The sequence below is a fragment of the Suricata suricatta genome, chromosome X (assembly GCF_006229205.1).
Source record: "Suricata suricatta isolate VVHF042 chromosome X, meerkat_22Aug2017_6uvM2_HiC, whole genome shotgun sequence".
Classification (NCBI taxonomy): Eukaryota; Metazoa; Chordata; class Mammalia; order Carnivora; family Herpestidae; genus Suricata; species Suricata suricatta.
Window position 1 is genome coordinate 40,372,115 of NC_043717.1, and position 8,096 is coordinate 40,380,210.

The window sequence follows — 8,096 nt, forward strand, 5'->3', positions numbered from 1 at the left end:
AACATATGGTATCTGTCCTTCTCTGCCTGACTTATTTCGCTTAGCATGACACCCTCAAGGTCCATCCACTTTCCTACAAATGGCCATATTTCATTCTTTCTCATTGCCATGTAGTACTCCATTGTGTATATATACCACATCTAAAAAATATATTTTAAAAAACTGCCCAGTCTTTGGGTACAAACCCAACCAAGCCATGCTGGCAAAAATAAAGTTGCTTCCTACAAAACAAAACAAAACACAAAAAAACCATGTTGGTATCACTACTCTCTACGCAAGAATCCTAATACAGCGGCATCTAATCTAGTAGATGGAAAGGAGCCCCAAGAAGCTATACAAAATAAAAGACATTTATGGTCAGAAGGGAGCGGGAATAAGGACATTTTTCAAGCAAAAAACTCGGATGGGTTATTACAAGGTTACTTTTCTATAGGGGTAGTGGGACTCTGTTAGATAGCAGACTACCAAACTAGTGCTGACTTGGTGGTTCCTGATGGATTGTGTATGATTCCACTTCTGGGAGAGCCAAACTTGTAATTAGGTCTCGGTTTGGTGAAGTGGGGCTTAGCATAAGCAGCTTCATTTTGGTCCTGTTGCCTTGTTTGTTTGTTTTAACAGTACATACACTTAAGGGTACAGTTCAGTGAGCTTTGGCAAATGTAGACAACCTTGTACCACTACCACAATCAATATATAGAACATTTTCATTGTTCCCCAAAAGTTTCCTTGGTACCCCATCCTGATACCCGTCCAACTTCAAGCAACCACTGATGTGCTTTCTGTCACTGTAGATTACATTTGTCTTTTTTAGAGTTTCACACAAATAGAATCCGACAGTTTGCATTCTTTTGTGTCTTCCTTCTTTCGCTCAGCATAATGCTTTTGAGATTCATCCAACTTGTTGTGTATATCAGAATTCCACCCCTTTTTACTGATGAATAGAACTCCATGGTATAGATATTTTACCATCCATTTATCCATTCTCTCAGTGTGGTGGTGTGTGTTTGTTTTTTTTTTTAAGTAGGCTCCACGCCTAGTGTGGAGCCCAACACCGAGCTTGAACTCATGACCCTGAGATCAAGACCTGAGCTGAAATCAAGAGTTGGATGCTTAACCAACTGAATCACCCAGGTGCCCCTCTCTCAGTGTAGTTTTCATTTCTGTTTCTATAATTATGAGAGAGTACACTTTTCATATGTTTAAGAGCCATTTTAATATCCCTTTTTTAATGTGTGAATTGAATGTTCACATATTTTGCCTATTTTTCTATTGGCTCTTTCGAACTTTTTCCCTTAATTTTTAAAAAATGTTTATTTATTTTTGTGTGTGTGTGTGAGAGAGAGAGAGCAGGGGAGAAACAGAGGGAGAGAGAGAGAGAGAGAGAGAGAGAGAGAGAGAGAATCCAAAGCAGGCTCCAAGCTCTGAGCTGTCGGCACAGAGCCCAATGTGGGGCTCGAGCCCACACTCCAGAAGATCATGACTCAAGCCAAAGTCGGATGCTTAACTGACTGAGCCACCCAGGTGCCCCCTTTTCCCTTTAATTTTTAAGAATTCTTTGTATATTGAGGATATGAACACTTCCTGCAATAGATGTTACATGTGTTTTCTCCCAGATTGTCAGTTGTCTTTTGGTCATGTTTATGGTCATAGTATCTTGGAAATAGAGGTATGTATACTAATCCATGTTTATACACATATCCATATTTATGTATTTTAAGGCAAATATGAATTCATACTGATATTCTAGTACAACATGGTTCCTTCTATCTCTTCTTGCTTATCTGTGTCCTCTGACTCCAACCATGAGAAACCTGGTTCCAACCATCCACCACCCATTTACTTAATTATTCAATCGCAGTACACATGTATAGTGATATCAGAATTGTTAACTTGTAGCCCTACGGGGAATAAATATTGCCAACATTGAGTTAAATGCACTTCTATGGTTCCTTTTGTCTTTTGCACTGAAGTTTCCAGTCAAAATACCACTTTCTGGGGCACCTGGATGATTTAGTCTGTTGAGCATCTGACTCTTATCAGCTCAGATCATGATCTCATAGTTGTGATATGGAGCCCCATGTCCAGCTCTGCTCTGACAACACGGAGCCTGCTTGGGATTCTTTCTCTCCCTCTCTCTTTACCCAAACCCCTCAAAATAAATAAATCAACTTTCCTTAAAAATAACATTTTCAAAGGTTACTTAGTTCAGCATGTCTCCTCCCTTCTCCTTCATGAGGTCATGTTATTTTTTTGTAATAGTTAGATTATGTTGTCATAGTCATGATCTGCATTCCATCCTGGGATCACCTGATGTCCTGGTTGGCTTTTTAAATTTTTCATACATTAAGATTCATTTTTGTGCTGTAATGATCTATGGGTTTTGACAAACGCATTTTAAAAATATTTATTGATTTTGAGAGAGAGAGACCACAAGTAGAGGAGGGGCAGAGAGAGAGACAGAGACAGAGAATCCCAAGCAGGCCTGACAAAGGACTCAATCTAATGAACCATGAGGTCATTACCTGAGTTTAAATCAAAAGTTGGACGCTTAATAGACTGACCCACCCAGGCATCCCTGACAACATATTTTAAAGTTTTTGTCACATAAATTTCTTTTCACATTTCTTCTTAGGTTCCTTCTTAAGGTATATTATCTTCTCTGTTGCTATTTTAAGTGGTGTTTTCTCATTATATCCTCTAATATAACTGGTTTTTATTTGTATATGTGAAGGCCATTGATGAATTTTTTAAAATATTTTACTTTTAAGTAATCTCTACACCCAATGTGGGGCTCAAACTCACAGTCCTGAGATCAAGAGTTACTTGCTCTACAGACTGATCCAGCCAGGCACCTTATGAAGGCCATTCACTTCTTTATGTTAATTTTACATCCTTCCACTTTGCGGAATACTTTTATTGTTAGAGTTAGTTTTAGCACTGATTCTCTAGAGTTTTCCAGGTACAAAATCATATCATCTGAAAAATAAAGGTATCTTTATTTCTTCTTTTCCAATTCATGTACCTCTAATTGATCTCTCTTATCTAATTATCCCTTTCTACTAACAGGAGGGGCACCTGGGTGGCTCAGTTGGTTAAGCCTTTCTACTAACAGGAACCAGGGATCCTTGTTGAAATGGTTGATTCCAGGGCTGAGACAAGCAAAGTACAAGATGAACCTGGGGCATCTTGTTTTGCCTTCCATTGAATGAATTTGAGCTTAAGAGGAATCTCTGGGGGGCAGCTGGCTTGCTCAGTTTGTAGAACTTGCGACTCTTTTTTTGTGTTTTTTAAAATTTTTTTATGTCTTTATTTTGAGAGACAGAGACAGATAGTAAGCGAGAGAGGGGCAGAGAGAGAGGGAGACACAGAATCTGAAGCAGGCTCCAGGCTCTGAGCTGCCAGCACAGAGCCCGACATGGGGCTCGAACCCATGATCATGACCTGAGCCGAAGTCAGATGCTTAACCAACTGAACCACCCAGGCGCCCCTAGTTTGTGACTCTTGATCTCCAGGTTGTGAGTTTGAGCCCTGTGTTGGGTGTAGAGATTACTTAAAATTAAATCCTTGGGGTGCCTAGGTGGCTCAGTTGGTTAAGCGTCTGACTTCAGCTCAGGTCATGATCTCACAGTTTGTGGGTTCGAAGCCCACATCAGATTCTGCAGTGACAGTGCAGAAGCTGCTTGGGATTCTCTGTCTCTCCCTCTCTCTGTTCCCCTTCCACACTTGTGCTTTCTCTCTCTCTCTCTCTTTCTCTCTCTCTCTCTCTCTTTCTCTCTCTCTCTCTTTCAAAATAAACAAACTCTAAAAAATAAAAATCATTGGAGTGCCTGAGTGGCTCAGTCAGTTAAACGTCCAATTTCAGCTCAGGTCATGATCCCAAAGTTTGTGGGTTGAAGCCCCATGTTGATCTCTGTGCTGACAGCTCAGAGCCTGGAGCCTGCTTCGATTCTGTGTCTCCCTCTCTCTCTGCCCCTCCCCTGCTCATGTTCTATCTCTCTCCATCTCTCATAAATAAGCATTTTAAAAATCTTTAAAAATAAAATTAAAAAATTAAAAGAATCCATGAGTCCAAACAGATCTAAACAAATGAATGAAGGACAAGGGAAAAGTTCCTTACAGAGAATTGCCAACTATTAAATGTAGAAGAAGGGCTGCCTGGGTGGTATAGTCGATTGAGCATCTGACTTCTGCTCAGGTTATGATCTCAAGGTTCGTGAGTGTTAGGCTTGCTGTTGTCAGCGTGGAGCCCACTTTGGATCCTGTGTCCCCCTCTCTCTGCTCCTCCTCTGCTTGTGCTCACCCTCTCACTCTCTCTTAAAAATAAACATTTTAAATTTTTAATTATTTATTTTTAAAATTTTTATAAATGTTTATTTATTCCCTAGAGAGAGAGAGAGAGAGAGAGAGAGAGAGAGAGAGAGAGAGAGAGAGACAGTGCAAGCAGGAGAGAGCAAGAATATTTATTTCTTTTTGATTTTTTAATGTTTTATTTATTTTTGAGACAGAAAGAGATAGAGCATGAGAGGGGGTGGGGCAGAGAGAGAGGGAGACACAGAATACAAAGCGGGCTCCAGGCTCTGAGCTAGCGGTCAGCACAGAGCCCGATGCGGGGCTCGAACCCACGAACCGTGAGGTCATGCCCTGAGCCGAAGCCGGACACTTAAACCAACTGAGCCACCCAGGTGCCCCTAATTCTTAATTATAATGAAGAAAAGGGTAACTTTACAGCAGAGAAAACAGGTGGACACCATCTTAACCAAGTGGATGAGATTAATATCAAAGATATGGTGACAAAGTGGCATTTCCTGCCCCATGATGTGATGCACTGAGAAAGGCACTTCACTTCTGTGGTGTTTCTGCCAAAAATTCAAACCTGAATCTGACCATGAGAAAATACCAAGCAAACCCCAATTGAAGGACATTCTACTAAATAACAGTTTGTACTCTGTCAAAAACATCAAGGTGATAAAAAAAAGAAAAACTAAGGAAATGATCCACATCTAAAGAGATTAAAGGAACATGACAACTGTATGCAGCATGTGATTCTGGACTGAATCCCCATACCAGAACAAAAGGTTTTTATTTTCCTATAAATGATGTCAGTGGGACAATGGGCAAACTTTGAATAATGCCTGTAAAATAGATTAACAGGATTATATCAGTACTGACTTACTGATTTCGGTAATCTACTGTGGTTATATAGGGGAGTAGCTTTCTCTTAGAGATTTTTGTATGGAAAGCATTAACAACGTAGGCCTGAGCCTGGTTATCTTCACAAAGACTTGATTGCAAGGTTAGCCCCTGACTGGAATCTGGAAACTTGGCCGGTAAACTGTTCCCTACACCATATAAAACCTTTTCTAAATGATAAGGATGGTTCACCTGTGCCAAACCGTTTGTACAGACAATGTGATTTAAGCTGAGCACCTGCATTCCTTTGGGATGTCTGGAATTTTGCTCCATGACAGGTAGACGGTGACTGGTAACCATCCCCCAGTGAAAACCTTAGGCACTGAGTCTCTAATGAACTTCGCTGTTAGACAACATGTCCCATGGGTTGTCACAATTCATTGCTGGAAAGATTAAATGCATCCTGTGTGACTCCACTGGGAGAGGACTCGTAGAGGCTTGTGCCTGGTTTCCTCTGGACTTCAGCCCATGTCCCTTTTCCCTCTGCTTGGGGGAGGTGGGCCGCCTAAGGAGGTCTGTGCATGGATTTTTCCAGATTCCACCTGTGTCCTTTGTTCTTAGTCATCCTATCATGGATCTATCCTTTCACTGTAATAAACCTTAGCTAGGAGTACCACTGTATACTAAATCTCGTAAGTCCTTCTACTGAATCAGACTGAGGAATGGTCTTGGGGACCCTTGACAGAACACACACACACACACACACACAGAGAAAGGAATGATAAAGGAAAGTGGCAAAAATGTTAACATAGGAACATCCCCATAAAGGGTATACAACTTCTCTATAAAACTGAAATTATTTCACAATAAAAATTTTGTAATAGAAAATGAAAACAAATCTGTATCCTAAGTGGGTACATTGCTTACTGCTAAAAGCGTATCTACTTCCAGGCCTTCTCTGAGAACATATATGGGAAATATACACACACAGTTCTCTTTCTCTGTCTTATCTAAAGTCTTGAGATCGTCTTGTTACCTCCAATTCCAAATCAGTACTTCAGGGTACATTCTTGTCTCCTCCATCCATATTTATTTCTTTTTAATTTTTTAATGTTTTATTTATTTTTGAGACAGAAAGAGACAGAGCATGAGAGGGGGTGGGGCAGAGAGAGAGGGAGAGACAGAATCCGAAGCAGGCTTCAGGCTCTAAGCTGTCAGCACAGAGCCCGACACGGGGCTCGAAGCCACGAACCATGAGATCATGACCTGAGCCGAAGTCAGAGAGTTAACTGACTGAGCCACCCAGGTACCCACCATCCATATTTATTTATTCTTTTTTTAACTTCTTTAAATGTTTACTTACTTTTGAGAGAGAGAGAGAGAGAGAGACAGACAGAAAGAGAGTGCAAGCAGGGGTAGGGCAGAGAGCGATGGAGGCACAGAATCTGAAGCAGGCTCCAGGCTCTGAGCTGTCAGCGCAGAGCCTCATGCGGGGCAGGAATCCATGAACCATGAGATCATGACCTGAGCCGATGTCAGACGTTTACCTGACTAAGCCACCCAGCCGCCTCGCTCCGTCCATATTTATACCTTCCTTCTTATATCTGTAACTCTGTTTGCAAATAACCTAGCTCCCATTATTCCCAATATATTTGCTTGTTTCCTGAAGCCTAAATCACACAAAAGGGATTTAGGGAATTGTTAACCCACACCTCTACAAGAGAAAATCTGTTACTAGAGTCCAGTATTTATTTATAGGCATTTAAAAAGTAAAATTTCCATACAGCAAGATTCACAAGTCAAAATTTATAGCATCCTGACAAATGAATATATTCAAGTAGCAATACCCCTATGAAGATATAGACTATTTACCAGAAATTTCCCTCCTCCCCCTTTTCAGTCAATCCTTTCCCCCATGGGGCAATTGCTGTTCTGAATTGTTTTGGGGGAGCACGTGGATATTCAATTGGTCCGTCCTTTGTTGAAAATATTGCCCATTCTGCACTGTCATTGCATTTTTTCCAAACGTCAATTGCCCATATATATGTGGGTCTATTTCTGGAGTTTCTATTCTCTCTCACTGATACATGTTGCTGCCTTGACACCAGTACCACAATGTTTTGATTAATAAAGTCAGGAAGTCCTCCAAATGTGTTCTTTCTTTTCTAAGTTGTTGTGTTTTTTTCTAGACATAGCTACAATTTTATTTATTTATTTGTCTGTTTTTGAGAGGGAGAGAGCATGAGTGAGTGAGGGGCAGAGAGAGAGGGAGAGAGAGTATGGAACCTAAAGCAGGGCTCAAGATCACCCCATGCGAGGCTGGAGCTCACTGACCAGACCCGTGAGATCATGACCTGAGTGGAAGTTGGATGCTTAACCAACTTTTGGTAGGGGCCCCTCCTTAAGGAAAGAACAAAAAAACCCAACAACCTCAACCTATACACATACAGGACAACATCCCTCACGACCTTGTAACATGAGACCACTTAATCAGACTACATGTTTGTGTGTTACCATATATGGGAGACAAAGAAGTAAAAATATATTTAAAAATTACACTATGTGGCGTTCAGGGCTCAGTATGAACTCAAATGAGCAGTGTCAGCAGGAGTAAAGTTGCTTCCTGGAAAGAAAATGCTCAGTGTCACAACTCTCTGTGCCAGAATCCTGCTACAAACTGAGCCACCCAGGCACCCCTAATTTTTTTTCAAGTTTATTATGATTTTTTTTTTACTAATTCCTACACCCAATGTGGGGCTTGAACTCATGATCCTGAGATTAAGAGTTACATTCTTTTCCAACTGAGCCATCCAGATGTCCCTCCAAGCCATTTTGGTCCTTTTCATTTCCATATGAATTTTAGAATCTGCTTGTCATTTATACAAAACAAAACATGTTAGGATTTTGGCTGAGATTGCATTGAATCTATAAATTAATTTTGTGAGAATTGACATCTTACTATAATG